The sequence below is a fragment of the Callorhinus ursinus genome, unplaced genomic scaffold (assembly GCF_003265705.2).
Source record: "Callorhinus ursinus isolate GAN/ISIS: 27379988/994484 unplaced genomic scaffold, GSC_fseal_2.0 scaffold12, whole genome shotgun sequence".
Taxonomy (NCBI): domain Eukaryota; kingdom Metazoa; phylum Chordata; class Mammalia; order Carnivora; family Otariidae; genus Callorhinus; species Callorhinus ursinus.
In genome coordinates, this window is record NW_027397074.1 from 9,307,253 (window position 1) to 9,326,500 (window position 19,248).

The 19,248-nt window shown below is 34.8% G+C and overlaps 1 protein-coding gene across 2 annotated transcripts in view; it reads right to left on the reverse strand.

Moving 5' to 3' along the window:
* The window catches only part of SEMA3C (semaphorin 3C), a 178,831-nt gene that overhangs the window by 150,815 nt on the left and 8,768 nt on the right, over positions 1-19,248 (reverse strand). The gene's annotated exons all lie outside the window — the stretch shown is intronic.

Sequence of the window (19,248 nt, forward strand, 5' to 3'; positions counted from 1 at the left end):
TAAAAAATTTAACTTAAATTGCCCTTCAGCCATTATGAAACAGATAAGCATTTTTAAAAATGTAAACAAACCTTAAAGTTACAAGGATTTTAATGCTGTGTTATGACTGAAAGGTAACTGAAGACATTTCTCTACTTTGAATATATTGCTGTAACTTGCTTCAGTTGTCACACATGAACGCTGAGAAAACGAACCCTATGGCCCAAACTGTTTTTGTCATTGTTATGATATAAATAATCCAGTTTATAGCGCAATGAGATAATTCTTTCCTTCGTAGACAATACAAATACTTCAAACTACTTCCTGAATATTATGAATTATAGTTTTAACTGTGGCAGTTGCATAAGAGAGTGTGTTAGGATATACTATGTTTTTTTCTTATTTAACTGGGGGGACCTCTATTGCTAAAGAGTATTAAAAAACATAGTGAATTAGATTTGCATATGTGCAATTTAAACTTCTTGTGCCTCCCTAAAAAACTAGAACATAAATCGTTCTTTATATCTTATACAGTTATTTCATTGTCCTCTGAGTAGAATGTTTACTGGAATTAACCCTTACATGATTTTTTTAATAGTTTTTATCACAATTATTATGGAAGTTCTTTTGAAATGCAGAGGTTATGGATGCATGTTTCTACCAAATTTTTTTTTAAACAAAATTCACCTATTTCCCTAAAGAACATGCTTCCAAAGTAGAAGGATTTGGACCCCCTCTGATACTGACTAAGTAGCACTTCATGAGCTGTGGAGGCAGATGACTTTAAATGCTTTCTTTTTTTTCTCTTTTTAGATACTAACCCTAAACAGTAGGTGTAAAACATCAACAAATTTTTATTTGTTTTTGGTCCAAAAACTTTCCTAGTTCACAGTACTCAATTTATCTTTCATGATTATGTCTTTTTAAAGCCTGATTAGATCCACTCTTACTCTCTCTTCTTCACGCTGCCTTTCTAATTTCTCCATATACCCTTTACATGGATAGGTAGAGAAGAGAGGGATGATGATATGGGAATGCCGTAGACAAGCAACAAATATACCCAAGTTCTATTTACTTGCCTAGTGGCCAAGACATGTCATCTCTTAGGCTTCAGCTGTAATATAAAAGGGCCAGATTAAATGACCTCTAGTTTTTCTTTCAGCAATATGATTCTAAATATAGGAAAGTGATGCATATTCTTTCTGGCTACCGGAATGCCACGTGGCATTTTACTACAATTAGACTGTTAGAAATGGGGCTGCAACATAAAACATGCCTCAATCACTAATGGCACCCAACCCAACCACCTGATTTCTTCCTAATTGATTTATTCTAGCCACCCACACCCCCGCCCACACACACTCACATACACACTCTCCATAAATCCACACTCTGAAAGTGCCATTTATTTTAGTTAAAACTTTTCCTAACCTAGTCTTTACTAATGGTGCTTAATCTCCATGTGGCTTAAAGTACAAACCAAGGAGTCTGTGTGTGGTGAGCATGTGGTTACGAACAAGAGGAAATCTGAATTTAAAGGGCAGAAAGCAATGGAAAATGGAAGCCTGCCGACTAACTCTGTTTTTCCAGCTGTTTCACTGGTAAAAGAAATTCTAATAAAACAGATAGTATTTCTTTATAGCCTCATTAGTTTTCCCTATGTAAACTGACAATGCAGGGCAGTGTTCCCTGAATCCAATGTTGAGATACAGTAATCTTTTAATTTTTAAAATATATTTCCTGATGATGCTTAACAAAGTGGCAAGGTATGGAAAATGTTAAATGAAAATCTGCAGAAATTCTAATCCTTGATAAATAAAACAAATTCAATTCCTAATATGCACATCAAATTATACAGTAGCACAGAGGGATTAGAATATTACAGAGATTTATAAGTTTAAACATAAAAGGGTCTCAGTAATATATGGAATCTATTAATTATCTGGGTAGAAACAATGATTACCTCAAAAACACACAGAGGAGAATGCTTCAAAAAATCTTTTTGGAAACATCCAAACAGTTACCTCATTTTCTAAAATAGCTCTGTGATCTGCAAAAATCAAGATGATGATTCAGTTTAGGGCTGTCTAAAACAAAGTTTATCCTACATAAATTAATTATGTCAACTGTTCTCATTTTTAAGGTTTTTTTCCACAATCCATCCTTAACACTGACTGACTGATCTTTAGGCTTAAGATACTACTATATGAATAAAGTTTGTAGGCACGCCCTAATTAATGTTTTTCATTATATTTTCTAAAATGTTCTGAAATAAAAAGAGAAAATATGGAGACTACAGTAATGTAAATGTAAGATTTGTGTTTAGTTTTTCATATCAATCATACTCAGTATTCCCACACAACTTTTAGCATAATCACATTACAATTCATATTACTATATGATTTTTAAATTATCTTTTAAATAGCCCTACAACTACAAACATTAGATTTGTTTATTCTTCCATAATAACAATGCAACTGTAGAGAACTTGAAAATGTTTCAAACTACAATCAAATCAGCATCTAAAAGTGATTACTCAGGGTACCCACTGGTGTCATCATTTGTGTCAAATCAAAGTAACAGTAAAAGCTCTTGTCATCTAACCTTTAGTCATTCCAACTGTGGGAATTCTTCATTTTACTGTCTCCTGATGCTGTCAATTAACCAAGTCTCAATCATACACCTATTATCAAGAGCAGGTCCACCTCAAGTTACCTTCTGTAAAAGGGTCTACATTTAAAAAATAAAATAAATAAATAAAAGGATAAAAAGGGAAACAAAAAGTCATCTTAGCAGCCACCTAGATCAGCCTAATAATAGTGAACTAAACCTCAGCTCCAATAGTCAAATAGGCTCTCAAATGACCCTCGTTCAACCATAGAGGTTGTTCCTTCAGAAGTGGCTGTCGCAGGATTGTCTGCTGGGCCCTACTCCAGTCTTGCCATCTTGCAACTCGGCTAACCTACATCTTAGCTTCTCTTCCTTCTGTGCCAGCTTTTTTTAAATATTCTGCTTCTTCTTGAATCAACCTCCCAATAAAGGAAAGCTGATGAGACTGTGTATGGCAGCGTGGTAGGCTCTTGGGAGCGCCACCCTGGGAGGGAGAGGGGAGGGAGAGAGCCACAGAGACCCTTGAGGACAGCATGGGGCTGTGGAAACTGTCCAGCAGCTTGTGTGGCCTGCCTGATCCAATGGCCTACTGGTTCTGAAAGTTAGTAATTCTGTTCACTTCTTCTCCCCCTAATTTTCTTCAAGTAATTATTAGAAAAATAAGGATCTAAAATGAATGAGAATGACAAAATTATTCATTCTTGTCTCCTGGACTGTGGGGCAGCGTATGGGGTTGTAGGGCAGTGACCAGAAATATTAAATTGGGAAATTTCCATTAAAACAAAGAACAGAAAGTCCATTAAAACTCAATATTCTTTTCTTTTGTTCCTTGTGGGGTAAGTAGATCCCTGGAGGGAAGAAATGTCTTCTTTTAAGGTTGGGGACCGTAGGAGATGACTAGCAGTAAAAGGGCTGCTTAGTGAAGACCACAGTCTTCAGAACTGTGGTCAATTCCGGCCTCAATTTGAAGGGAAGGATAAATGAAAACAAGAGAAGGTGTGCATGGCAGGGCACAGAGACGGAAAAGAGCGCTCAGAGGTGCGGAAGAGGAAAGAGTGAGAGTCAGGAACTTGAAGAGCGGAAAGGTAGCCAGCTGAGCAAAGCTGCTGGAATACAGTCTGAAGCTGTTTAACTGAGTGGAAGATTGGATACGGGGGGAAACAAAGAATTGAATGGAAATTCTGTCAAAGAAGATTAAGGAGAAGGTTGAATTTACAGTTTAAAGACTAAGGCTATGGTGATGGGTACTAAGGAGGGCACGTTCTGCGTGGAGCACTGGGTGTTACGCGCAAACAATGAATCATGGAACACTACATCCGAAACTAACGATGTAATATATGGTGGTTAACATAACATAATAAAAAAAATAAAGATTAAGGCTACTGTGTTACTTGGTTTAACTACAACTTTTAAATTAATTTTCTTTTTAATTTGCTATTCAGTACCTTTATTAACTGATAGAACAGTCAGATAGTATAGAACAATGGGTCATAACCATGTTGAGTGAATACACAGTAAAAATTTCTAAACTCTTTATGAACTTGGAAATATTTTTTTCTTTGTACTTACATCTTGATGTAATTGTCAATAAGAATTGACACAAAGAATAACAAGAGAGAATTTAGATGTAGTTTATGGAGACCATATCCAGAAGATTTGTTTTTTCTAAATAATTTCCCAGATTTAAAAAATGAAAAGTATATGAACCCAAGGACTCAATCTGAAAGAATTCTTATTAAAGATGAGTAACGTTGAGCTCAGTGTATAATAATAGAAACAAAGAGATAGATATGTATCATAATAATAAAACAAGAATTATTATACTAATAGTATATATATGCTCCGGGCAATGTTTTGTCAATATTTAGCAAAATATGGGCAGAACCAAATCACATCAGTCCTGCAGCTCACAGTACTTGGGAATCAGACTTCCATAATAACACCGTGTTGAGTATCAGAATACTTAACGTAAGATCCCTCTTTCCTTAAATAAATATGTACGAACCTAGGATATCTGACACTAGATCTTCAATGAAATGATTGAATAAAAAGTTTTATGAACTTTTTTTAGGCACAAAATAACAGGCTATATGATCACATCACTAATCACAGCCTAACCAAACCTTCTCTAACTTCTGCTGATTTTAGTGCCTTGATAAATTCTATCCCAAAGTCTGTCAACATAGCCTATGTTATTGTATGGATAGTTTGTGTCTTCATGCAAACCTCAATATATGCTCACATACCTACATATTTATGAAAAAAGAAGTGCTGTTTTTGATTCCATTCACTAAACTTTCTCACACGCTCTTTCACAACTTACTTTCTCATAACTAATATTTTCATAAGGACAAAAGTAAATGTATTATTCTGTTCAATTTGGTTCTATTCATGTTCAATATCATGAACATGGTGTATATTTTTTTAGAAAGATACGATATAAACCTTGTTTTGTTATTTTTATTTCCTTTTTTTCTAATTACATATCCTTGAAAGAGTTCTATTTTTTTCTCTTTTATGCCCTTAATGCCACCAAAGAGACAGCATTCTTCTAAGACCTCTTGCTTTAACCAGAAATGAGTTTTTATCCGTCATTGTGCCCAACTCTAGACCAAGAGTAGAAAACTTCATGCTGGCAAGGTTTAGACAGGTGAATATAAATGAAAGGAAACCAGGCTAGAAGGGGACAGCCCTACTCAGTCCCCCATCTATCCTTCCTAGATCCTCTGACTTCTCAAGAGCAATGAGAAATACACACCATCAACAAAAATCTGAGTCTTAAATGTTAGCGGCTAATTCATTTTTAAATATTATGGCGCCAAGAACATTCTTTTTTAGGCCAGTGACCCACAAGTTTTCCACCTCTAGAATGATGTTTCTTAATATACACAGACAATATATTTCTTAAGGGCATGGAGTGTATCCTAGTCATCTTGTAATTCCCTTGGCTTTATGCAAAATCATAAAAATAACATCTAACATTTAGTGTATTTTTACTGTGTCATGTCTTGCTAAATGTTTTACATACATTACCACATTTAATATTCATGATGAAAGTATTAGGTGAGAACTAATTTATCCTTACTTTATAGCCTAGTAAATGAAGTCCAGGGAAGTTGAGGGAATTGCCATGAGTTACATGGCTCCTAACTGGTGGAGAAATATTTCAAACCCAGGCACTGTGCTCCTAAGCCTGACCTATTTGCCTTAGCTATAGAGTGTACAAAACAGAAACGGTTGTTCCATTTTGGTTTAAACGAAGCAAAGATAATGGTTAGGAGGGCCTATTCACAATTGTCCTGTGAATCGTCCATTAAATTTAAGTAAATAAAATCCTTCTACATAACAAGTGAGTGCATAAAATATAGTTCTTCCATGACTAGTTCATTGCACTGTCCTATAAATTCTCCATCACGTTTTTTCTCTTTACTAGTGAGATAGCACAGACCCAAGAATGAAATATGGAAAAATGGATAATTTGTATTTTAGTATGTGTTCCCTGGAAGAGAAGATGTTGGATATATTACCTAAGTGGCTTAAAAATAAGCTGGGAAATGCTGAGCTATAACACCTCATTTTGTACACTGCACTAAACAATCTGGGGTAATTGGGTGGGGGAAATGAGTCACAGTTTTGCCTGTTAAAGAGGGTGGTACAAGGAATTACTGCACTTCATTTTAGTGGATGAACTCCAGAAATATATTAGGAACCTGAATATTATTTTAAAAGTCAAGCAATTTTTCCATTTGTCATGTTAGAATTAAATGATGACTTGAGTTTTATCAATGATACTCTCAAACAAATAAATGATAAGGGAAATATTCCTTTGACTCATGACACTAAAATTAACCAATGTGGCTAATTTAGTATTTTCCATTTGTGAAATTTGCATTTTGATACACTGAGTTGCATTCATAAAGTTTATGAAGCCAGATATTGGTATTTTATTCCTGGAAATATTTTAAGCCTTTATTAGTTATTTGTCAGTTCTTCATTTACTTTGTTTGTTTATATACTTCGCAAGACTTGCTACCAAGTCCTAAAAATAGGAGCACACCACATCTAATCATTTCTTTTAAAGGCAAAATATATATCTTTCCATTAAAGATCAGTCAATAAAGTTATAAATGGAAGCTTAGGAAAAAAAAAAAATCTTAGTTTGATGTGACTGGAATCCTAAAAACACACAATGTCCTAGAACACCGTTTGCTGTTTCACTTAATAACTAGCTAATTTTCTTCTCCTTCATGAACTGCATCCAATGAGCAAACTGTGTTTTCCAGAATTTGCCCATTTTATGTATACTGTGCACTTCAAGGTGTTAAACTTCTATCTTCCACAAAAACAGTTTTTTCCCCTCTAATGAAAGACATCATATTGGTACATTGAAACATACACCATAAAGCTCTTGAGAATGGCCAAGTTTTTAATTCATGTTGTTTTAATATAACCAAGTAAATATGACATTATCCTTTATAGTCAATACTGACTCTTCAAAGGCTCCAAGTACTCGGTTTTGTGTTCTGTTTACTCACCTGCTTACAACATTGCTTTGTTTATTTCTCTCGCATTACCCTTACACATGGTATTTTACTCCAGAAATCTGATTTGTAAGTATACAGGTTTCATTAACTAATAAAAGCCATGTCTTTTCTGCCCACATAACAATAATAGGATGACACTGCTAAGCTCAGAGACCTAAACCGAGGTAATTCTCTAAGAAGAAGGTTAAAAGCATATTAAGAAAGGTCTCTCTGAATCACTGGCCCTTTGTGATCCTGGAACTCATAGCTAGACAGAGTTTGATTCACTATTTTTGTGCTTTTTAACCTACTCCTGCTCCCCTCCAGTACTCTACATTGCTAGTGCAAATATAATTCATTTGTTCTTTGATTTTCAAGTATTTATTAAGCATCTATTATGCATCATGGTATTGAAGAGGCTGGAAAAGAAGGATACAGGAAAAAAGAACAGAACCTGTTCCCACTGCATAGGTGACATACTTTTTTTTTTCTTGAGAAGAAACCTTCCCTATGTTACGTCTACCCCCACTCTCCCTACCTCTACCACTACTATCTGTAAGCTCTTCACCTTCTGGAGGGTCTGTTATCCCACAATCAGACACAAAGTACATACAAATGAAATTGTCTAGGAAAGAGTATCAATTGCACAAACTTTTATTTAATTTTCTTAGCAGCAGACTCTGACCAGTGATGTAACGTAAATCAAGACCTAGCTTAGGTTGTCAAGAACCTCACTGAGATGTCCCCGCATTTCAAAATATAAAGGAAATAAAAATAGAACATAATTTTCTAGGTCGTGGCTTTGAAATGGATCCTCACATTTCACATAGAAGTTAAGTGAAGGGTATCTGTTCACTCTTAATGGGTTGTCAACACTCAAGCTGCATTATGGCTACAGTAATGACGATTTCTCTGGCATTGAAAATCTTAATTGCTGAGTAAAGGAGCTAAAATTTACTGTTTAGCGCTATCCTGGACACCATTAGAGCAATAGGTTGAATACAGCTCTTTCATTGTTAAAAATTCCTCCGAGATTTCATGTTCTCTCACAGAAAGTGAAATTTAGGGATTTGGGGACAGTGATTCCTAACATGACTGAAGACTGGAATCGCCTGGAGTATCTTAAAAATACTATGCCTCATTCCTAGATATACTGACATAATTGCTCTGGGTGTAATCTGGGCATCAGGATTTTAAAGCTCCCAGATGACTCTAATGTGTAGACAATGTTGAGAATCACTGTTCTGAGGTCTTAGGTTTAACTCAAGCCATCATTCCCAAAACTCAGAATTATTGATTTTTTTTTTTTCCCCTGGCTTAATTTCTTCTGTCTTGTAGCCTTATGATGAAGTAGTGGCAAACTGGGGATGAGAATGAAAGCTCAGAGAATGACCTCTGGTATGGAATTCATTTGGGGGCATGGAAGATGTTTCTGAAGACCTAATCATTTTGAACCTCGGGTCTGGCTCCTTCATGCCTTTGCTCTATCCCTCAAATATGGCTGAGAATGTGGGGGACAGGGAGGAGAGGGAGGGAAGGAGAGAAGGAGAGAGAGCACAGAGAGCGTGCACACATGCGTTGGAGAGTAAGCAAACAAGAGATTTGGAAATCTAGAAACGGAGAGGATAAAACCAGTTCCCCATTGCTACCACCACTATATACAGTTTAGGATTTTCAATGCAGGGTATTTAAAGACAATTTGGCAAACTGGAGTCAAGTTGTTAGTCAATTGATCAGTCAGCAATGATAATGATTCTGCATAGTTACAGACACTGCTGGGAATTTGGAGCTCAATAAAACAAAACAAAAGAAAACCCAGCAAAAGTGCTTTCCCTCAGAGGCTTGGGGACCTTTCCTCAAGTGCAAATGCCTCTTCTTTGGCATTCCAACTGAACTCCCCTCTCCACCTAGTTTATAACCATGATAAAAATTCTAAACCCTGTTAGCAGAATGATTAATGCCTACAATGGGTTTAAAGCCAATAAATATCTAAACCAATTTAAGGTAATGTTTTTATTTCAAAACTGACCTCTTCTATGAGTTGTTTGTGCCTCTTTTATGGCCTGGTGCACCTGGTATAATAGTTCTCTATGTAGTTGGCATATCCTGCTGACTAGAACAGGTGGTCACCAAGGACAGGATTCATGCCATCCTTCTTTTTGTACTGAAAGAGGTAGCACACAACATCGCACAAGGTGGGCACTCTAAAATATTCCTGGAATTCAATGCAGTTCTTTGGGTCTTTTTTTTTTTTTTAACTTAAATGATGTATTAATGGAATCTGTCTCAAGTAGGGAGGATGAATGGGGAACAAAGGAATAAGAAACAGATGGACACAACATCGTTTATAAAAAGCCTAAAAGCTTTTTCTCATATTGACCCTTAATTTGCCAACAATCAATTCTAACCAGATTTCCCAGCTTTCACTTTAAAGTGAACAAAATCTGTACTGTTGGCAATTAATAAAGATACTTGTATACCTCAAAAGAGATCTAAGCTATTGAAGGACCTCATCAAATTTATCTTTAGTTATAAAAAAAAAAAATCCAATATTTTTTTTACCCAAAAGCAATTTTAGAAAACGTTTTAAAACTCTACTTTAGTATCAAAAATTTATTGTAAAAATTGGAAACCAAAGATGGTTATTTGTTTTAAAGATCATTTCACCTAAGTGCTGAGGACACTGAACTTCATTTCCAAAGCATAAATAAATGGAACACCTTAACTCTAGGCCACCTTTAACTCCGTTCCTGCTACACATTCCATCAGCACCTGGGCTTTGAAGCTTTCACCATTTTGTGAATAATTTCAGGTTAACTTTGACAATCTTTTTCTCACTTCAATTATGGAAGAAGAAAAACCAAAGAGGGGACGTGAGGAAAACAAACACAAGGTGATAAACTGCTGGATGAGTGTATTTTACACTTTAAATTTCTAAGGTAATATCTGAAATGTCTATACATAACTGTATATGTATAGAAAAGTGTCAAATACATATCAGAAAAGTAGACAGATATGAGATGAACTAAACCAATGCAGATGATCATACAAGATTCTACAAAGGCAAACTGCTGAAAATAAATAAATTATAAGAGACATAGCTATTACAGGCATAAATGGGGAGAGAAGCAATCCTTTCCTTTCACCTGAAATGAGCATATTTTATTAATACACATATAAGTGCTCTTTCTTCTTCAACAAAATATAGCCTATTGAATATTCTTTTCCTCCTGTAATAGAAAATTGTTTACACCACTATTGTTGATACAATTAAATGAATAACCAAAATATATAATACTGGCATAAAGATCTCTTTGCTTATCCTACTTTAGATATGAAAATAAAAAACATACAACTGCATACAACATATGCATTATAAGATCCTCCAGAAAAAAAAAAAAGATGCATAATTTGATTTTCACACAAAGGTTTTAGAACTCCAGTCATATTAGCAGGTTTTGAGTACTAATGGAAAATGGAATTGGTGCAATTATGTTGAACAGTGGCAGGAAGCATGCTTTTAAGAGAATCAGCTTAAAGAAAAAAAATTCCAGTTGCATGTGCATTAAAGCTGTCAAGACGTTAAGCTAAAGATCTTCTCTCTGTGCCAGCTAAACCCCTGCCCGATTCCAGGAAGTAACTTTCTGAAGCCATGCCAAGCCCTGTGCTTGAAAATAACATCTTAATTGGTTTCTTCTAATAAAATTCAAAATGTTCCTTTTGGTGATGACAATACACTCATTGTTTTATTCCGGCTTAATGTTCTGGTCTCTTGGAATGTTGTGAGTATTACTGTTCAGGGAAGAAAAAAAAAATAGCTCATGAGTCTGAATTTATGTAGCAACAATCTAGCTGGATGGACCAGCAAAAGTTGGAAGCTTCTGATGCAAGAAAGTGGGCTTCTATTTAAACCCAGATTTGTATATGATACCAATGAGACTCCAATTTCTTCCCACTGTTTGCGTCATTATTACTAATAAGAGTTACGTGTAAAAACAGAGCTAGGTTGATAATGTTTAGAGAATGTTTAAGGCTCTTACTGGCAACTGACCCAAAATAAATTATCCAATAAGTCCAATAAGTTATGAGGTTTTGTTTTTGCTTGAATTATAACAACTAGTGTGTATTTAAGAGGCTGGAAAGTTATAAAAAGAGCTCCAAAATATTCAGTGCATCATATTATCAGAATTTCTACATGCCTGGTTATCAGTCTTAAGTTTCTTTATTGAAAGTTTTTCAAGCCAGTGTATTGAATGATTTGTAGACCTAGAAACATTACTCTAATTTCATAAAGAAATTCAATACAAATGTTATTTAGTTTATACAAGTCCATTTTATAATCACTTTGGTGCTATTCACTTTTCCTTAAACAAAAGGTCCCTGTGTTAAGAATGGCAGTTCTTTTGGAATTGTGTTTTTACATGTAATGGTCTCTAACACTTGAGAGAACGGTGGCCACACATACCCCCTTCTACCTGAGCCAAATAAGGAAGGTCAGTAATATCAGGGTACTGGACTCCCTTTACTCTCGGTTTCTAATTTTGTTAGTACAGTCAAAATCTTCAGACTTGTGTCCACTATCAAATTTCAGTAATGAATGAAGCACCAGCTTGGTGCACCTCACACAGTTTGTACAAAATGATGTCTGTTTATAGAAGAGAAGAGGTCTTTTCTAATCTAAATTTTCTGAAATGAAGATTTTAGAAAACAAAGCACATAAAGAAAGATTATGTTTCATATGCTATAACTGGAAATCTGCTAACTCCTTGGCAATTCATGCTAACTATAGTAACACGAGCAACTTGGGCCGCAAGACTTCACTGGCTGTAAAAGCAGCAAGTGTAGGGCACAAATTTAGGTATTTGCAGTGTCTTCCCATACGATTTGCCCCATTCCTTCCCTTCAGGTTCCTGTTCCTGTTATCTTTAGTAACAATAGATTACCTCCTTCTGGCAGGTTCAGCAAGTCCCTTTGTTCTCACCATTACTAACCATCAGTGATGGGAAGGAGGCAAGGCTCAAAGACAGAAGTTACTAGAGTTTCTTGCTCTGCACCTCAGCTCACTTGCACTGAGCTGTTACTCTATGTACATCTGGGTTGCAGTAATATGTTAAGAACTAAAGGGTTTGCCAAGCTAATCACCCAATTACTATATGAATATAAATTTGCGGTATTTGAAACTTGAACATAAGAAAACATAAATAATACATTAAAAACAATACCAGGAATGCAAGAGCTTTTCTTCTAACTTTTCAATTTTTGTTTTGTGCATTTACAAGACAGTACACACTCAGGAAAGACCTAATCGGTAGTGAAACACAACAGATCTTTACTCACAGGGTATGTGTACGCATGTATGTGTGTGTATATAGATAGTACATTTATTTTTACTCAGACATACATCCCTTCTCCATAACTGATTGTATCTTTAGGAAGTGAAACACCATGATAAAGAAATAAGATGTTTTTCATGAAGAATTTAGCAACTGCTTCTTTAGTGCTATTACTCCTGCAGAGAATCAAGGTGTTTTGTTCTGTTTTGTTTTGTTTTGATGAGATCAGCTGTCTGACCCTCCTCCTAGAGGAACAGCAATTTTCTGTTGCAAAATTATATTGCTTTGACTCCTTTGGTCTATCAAGTCCATAGAAACTAGAGACTTGACATTAGCCATTACATTATATAGAAGATTAAATACGAACAATCTGATATTCAAACTCTGGTACCTGCTCATTGAAAAATCGTTTCAGTGAGGTAGCAAATTAGGAATTAATTAGGTAGAATATTTCACACTTTTTAATCAAGAATCTTAAATGCTGGCAAGTGCTAAAATTGAGAAAGGCAAGAATATTAGGCATTTGCACTGACATCACTTCAAACTAGGACATAAGATTACTTTAATGACTGTTTTCCTTCTAAGGTAATACATAAATGGAAAGAGTAGAATACTCTATTCTAGGGGTTGACAAAGAGGAAAATGGTATCCTGGTGTACACAGCACAACAATCAAAACTCTTGACTATGGGAGTTGTAATTGGGGAAAGGCAATATGTTTATTAATTTAACATGAATTAGACACAAATAAAAATATGAATTTTTGATATTTATGTATAGCCTCATTCTTTCCAAAGAGAATTCAGAAACATTTCTAATATAGTGTTAAGTATATTTAAATTTTGACATAATAATCCACAAATTATTGCTAACAAAAAAAAGTAGTTAACTGAAAATTTAGGGACTTAAAGGTACCGTGTTACACATACTTTGGGTAGCAAATCACATGAGGCAAATCTGTTAAAATTCCTATTAACGGCTTGGTATTTCTGAAGATTTTACAATATACATTTGCAGAATTCTCTACAAGCACAGCTATAATTGAGGTTTCTCTTCTTATACCATTTCCTCTAGTCGTGCCTCTGCCACCATCGGGCTGGAGGTCCTTACCCTCTCTGGGCCTTCATGCCTAACTACTTCACAGGCATTCTGTAATAAATGACATAACAAGTGGAAATCTCCAAAAAGTGAAAAGCACTCTGCAACAGTAACGTTTCACAACTGAGTTCTCAAAGGCAGTTAATTCCCACTCAATAAGGAGGGAAGGTTGAAGTGATCGTTTTGGAGAAGCATGCACCTTGGAAATGTAGGATGAACGCTCCATCTTTTGCATCTCAGCACATTGTTTCAGGGAGAGCACTGCCCTAAAATAGCACACTGTGGCTCAGCACTCAGCTCTGCCTTTTATGTGCCCTTCTTGCCAACTCATACTCTGTGGCAGAAAATGTCTAACTTTTCTGTTCCTTGCTTTTAAATTTGTTTTCATTAACAATGGTGATCCTCAGGAACATATAAATGAAAGTGCCGAAGGCCAAAGAGTGCTGGAAATTGCCCAAAGCTTACAGTTCTCTTTCTCAATGCTTTTATTTTTGACAGTAATGGAACTAAAACCAAAATGATAGTTTTTTATATCTTATCATATAAAAGATATTTAGGAAACGGAAAAATTGAGCATCTCAGTGCTCTCTTTAGTGGAGGCTGTGATGGTATCCATAAAAAAGAACGTTTGCATCATTTTTTTAAGAGAAAATGTAGGCTCTATTGAACTTATGAAGACACTACTCTGATAAATTTGCACGGTGAGCTGAAGGGAATGAATAATAAATTTCCCTATAGTTATCCTTTGTCTGAGCTCAGACTTGCTCCCATAGCCACAAAGGGAGACCTTACCTACCGCAATGAAAGAAGCATGTGCCACAGGAGTAATTCCCTCATCCTCACCTTGATGAATCCAAAACTGAAGGAATAATTAGGGATGGTACAGAGAATGAATTTTATTTCCTCTATTTTCAGGAAGGAATGATATTCTAAGAGAAAAAGCAGAAGTCTATTGTGACACCTTTAACATGATAAAGTTAGTTTCATTGTGATTTTGTGAGTCTTAAAACTAATTCTAGCATCATCTACCAAAGTGGCTCTGGCTCCGGAGTCTGACTGATGTGTTTTTTTTTTTGTGTATGTGTGTGTCCTTTTCCATCCCTGTGACCTCAGGCAAGTTACTTTCTTGGATTCTCCATTTTATGAGGATAAAAATAGTGCCTAATTCACAGTGTTGTTTACAGAATTAAAAATAATGCCTGGCACAAAGGCAATATTAATGTTAGTGATTATTATAATAAATACAAATAAATTATCAAAAGTATTTTGGAAAAACAGAAGGCAAAGTAGCATACATCTACAAAGAATGGAAAAATGCATATCTTTAGTCCTAGGTATATTCTTCAAAATCAAAATTGCAAAGAAAGCTATGTAACATACATTTTTAATCTACATATGTGAATAACATAATATTGGATCAACATGTGAACAAATTTAAAATAAGCTATTTAAAGCAATCTACAGATTCAGTGTAATCCCTTATCAAATACCAATAGTATTTTTCACAGAACTAGAACAAATAATCCTAAAATTTGTATGGAACCACAAAAGACCCTGAATAACCAGAGAAGTCTTGAAAAGGAAGAACAAAACTGAAGGTATCACAATCTAGATTTCAAAACAGACAGTATGGTACTGGCACAAAAATTGACACGTAAATCAATGGAACAGGACAAAGAGTATAGAAATAAACCCATACTTACAGCGCCAAATAATCTGCGCAAAGGAAGCAAGACTATACAATGGGGAAAAGACAGTATCTTCAATAAATGGTGTTGGGAAAACTAGACAGTCACATGCAAAAGAATGACATTGGACCACTATCTTATACCATATACAAAAATAAACTCAAAATGGATTAAGGACTAGATGTGAGACCTGAAACCATAAAATTCCTAGAGGAAACCATGGGCAGTAATCTCCTGGACATCAATTTTAACAATATTTTTCTGGATCTTTCTCCTGAGGCAGGGGAAACAAAAGCAAAAATAAACAAGGAGGGCCATATCAAACTCAAAATCTTTTGCACAATGAAGGAAACCATCAACAAAATGGAAAGGCAATCTACTGAGTAGGAGAATATGTTTGCGGATGACATATCCAATAAGACCTTAATATCCAAAATATATAAAGAACTCATATAACTCAACACCAAAAAAAAAAAAAAAATCCAGTAAAAAATGAGCAGAGGACCTGGATAGACATTTCTCCAAAGACATACAGATGGCCAACAGACACACGAAAAGATGCTCAACATTACTTAATCCTCACAGAAATACAAACCAAAATCACAATGAGCCATTACCTTATACCAGTCAGAATGGCTAGTATCAGAAAGACAAGAAATAACAGCTGTTGGCAAGAATGTGGAGAAGGGAAACCTCATGCACTGCTGCTGGAATTGTAATTGGCACAGCCACTAGGGAAGACAGTATGGAGGGTCATCAAAAAATTAAAAATAGAAATACCATATGACCCAGGAATTCCACTTCTCGATATTTAGCCAAAGAGAACAAAAACACTAATTCAAAAAGATACATGCACCCCTATGTTTCTTGCAACATTATTTGCAATAGCCAAAATATGGAAGCTACCTAAGTGTCCATCAATAAATGAAAGGATAAAGAAGATGTCGTATAGACACACACACATGCAAACATACAAACACACAAGAGAATATTACTTAGCTATAAAAAGGAATGAAATCTTACCATTTGCAACATGAATAGACTTAGAGGGCATTATGTTAAGTCAAATAAGTCAGAAAAGACAAATACCATATTATTTCACTTACACATGCAATCTATAAAACAAAATAAATGATCAAACAAACAAAAAACAGACTCATGAATACAGAGAACTGGTGATTGCCAGAGAGGAGGAAGGTGGGGGGATGAGCAAAACAGATGAAGGAGATTAAGAGGTACAAACTTCTAGTGATAAAATAAACAAGTTACAGAGATGAAAAGTACAGCATAGGGAGTATAATATATTTATTATACTGTAATTACGTTTTATGGTGACAAATGGTGACTACATTTATCATGGTGAGCAATGAGTAACATATAGGATTATTGAATCACTATGTTGTACACCTGAAGTTAATATTGTGTATTAATTATACTTCAATAACATTAATTAGTTAAGCAATCTAGCATTACTTGAGCTATCTTCATTCAACAGAGAGTTCGATCGTAATTGTTTACACATATCTATTGATAATCATGGAATACGACACACTTTTTTAGGAATTGCTTTGGTCAGATGACTGAATAAACATAGCACAAAAGCTCACTCTTTTAATTTCATATCACTGGAGCATCCTGTCTTTGTAGTTGCAGGAACCTTGTACCTTTAGAAACGGCTTAACATCACAGCATCATCTTTTGGCAACAGAACTAAGCTTATTGGAATCTGACAAAACTCACGGAGGGTAAGAATTACTTTTTCATGACAGGAAAATAAGAGTTTTCAACTTTTTTCTAAAAATCTGTAAAAGAACACATCATTGTAATGTATTTCTATCCTAATACTTCTCAAGGGAGATTCTTTGCACTACTTAAAACTTCCCTAATTCAAGGCCATGAAAGAGATTTCATTTTATTTTGACTACTAGAATCCTATACCAATATACATTACAGAGAAAAACAGACATACAAAATTTCTTAGCAATTTCTTCTCATCTTCTGTCCTCATTGTATTTATAACAGTTTTAACTTGCTCTTTATATCACAAATTTAGTGCTACTCTACTTAAAACTTTATGATTTAGGCGATGTCCTACTCACAATTCATCAATCCCTTCCTGATTTCAAAAACACTCTCACAGGGGAAAGAATGCAGAGTTTCTCACTCACAGCAGCATTTCTTGTTGAGTTTGATTTTATTAAACATGCAGGTGTTATTAAAGATGTTTAACTGACATTTAAATGAAACTATCAGAAGGGGAATTAAAACAAAGCGCATTAACACAAATTTTCCCAAGAACTAAATATTTCAGAAAATTCAGTACAACCAGAATGAGCATTCTCCAATATTAATGGAGATATCAAGAACAATTGGCTTTATTTTTATCTCTTGGGCAACCATAAGACAAACTGTTTTCAACAAATGTGCCTTGTAATGTTAATGCTACCAGAGTTCATAAAGAGACAATTTATTATTTTGAGTTTATTGTCCAACAACAATTCATCAGCTTTCAGGTTTAGCTCACTAGTTCACAGGGGTCCTTTTATTTGTTGTTTAATTAAGCTTCTTGTCAAATGAGGCAGATATTAAAAGATAAAAGATGTTTTGTAAAATTCTATCATCTTTCATTTATATACTATTGATGACCTGGAGTCTTTGACAATTTTATTAATGAAAATTGAGCACTGAAAGAAGGCAAAAAAGAATCACAAAGTAAATCACTGAAAGAACTGATAATCCTATGCAAGCTTAGTCTCTACACTTCATATACTTGTTTCCCATAGAACTCAAGCTGAAATTTTTATGTTTTTAAGCCAGTGCTATGCACATGTAAATGTAAAAGTCAACCCTGAGTCGGAAAACTGGCAAATATAAGCTAAGAAAAAGTGTATCCAAATAGCAGAAATTTTTATAAAGTTTTAATCTTTTAATTGTCATTTTCCTTTTGAGTTTAAGGCAATTAGTCACAGGCTTCAGTGGAGTGGGGGCCAGTTTAGTAGTAGGGACTCTTTACTGTTCTAGTGAACACAAGCAAAGAATTAATAACAATCACAAATAAAAGGCTTTCCTGCCATGCATCTAAGTATCGGTGAATTTATTTTTGAGTTTTCAGAGCTTTGTAAGTGCTTTATATAGTTCCATGGCCACCTTGACAACTTATGAGTTTTGAGCCAAAGGAAAATTTGAAGTAGAGCCAGACTGCTGCCTGTTCAGTAAAATGATATTCAGGCTTTTTGAAGTCTATGAGATATCGAGTGCACCCTACTTCTTTATTTTATTTTATTTTGTTTTGTTTGGTTGTGTGTGTGTGTGTGTGTGTGTGTGTCTGTGTGTGTGTGTGTGTCCCCCAGGCTTCTTTATTTAAGAGAAAAGTGATGAGGGATGTGGGGACATCCCACCTCTTTATTTCAGGATATTTTGTTTCTAGATCTAAAAACATTCAAATATAAATGATAATCCAATATTTACCAGGATTACTTAAAAAAAAAACAAAACAATGACATCTTAGAGGTTTGTGCTGGAGAGATAAAATATGTACATGGCTGAATTATTGCCTTTATGGTAACAGACAGAGGTGGAACTACTGTGTAATTTTGGACAACTTAACTCCTGAATGGCAGCTGATATCCAATCTTAAACATAAGCAAGCAAGAAATTTTGCTATTTCAGTAACTTAATAACACTCATTAGCTCATGTAAGATCAACTGGTTCAATAAATAAGTCTCAATTAAAATACTGACTTTAGGATCTATTAATTTCTGTACACAAAAGGTATTCCAAAGACCAAATATTCCTGAATAAATTTCAATGTACTCATCAAAGGAAAAGGGGGAAAAAATCTAATATACTATTTAATAGCCATTACTTTAGGAGTATTCATATAACCTATATTTGGTATTTATATGGATATATTTATATTTGTATTTTATTTTATGGGTATATTTATACAGATATATTTCATATCATCGTACAGAAGTGGATCAGAAATTATCCTACATGCCCTCCACATTCCTGAGG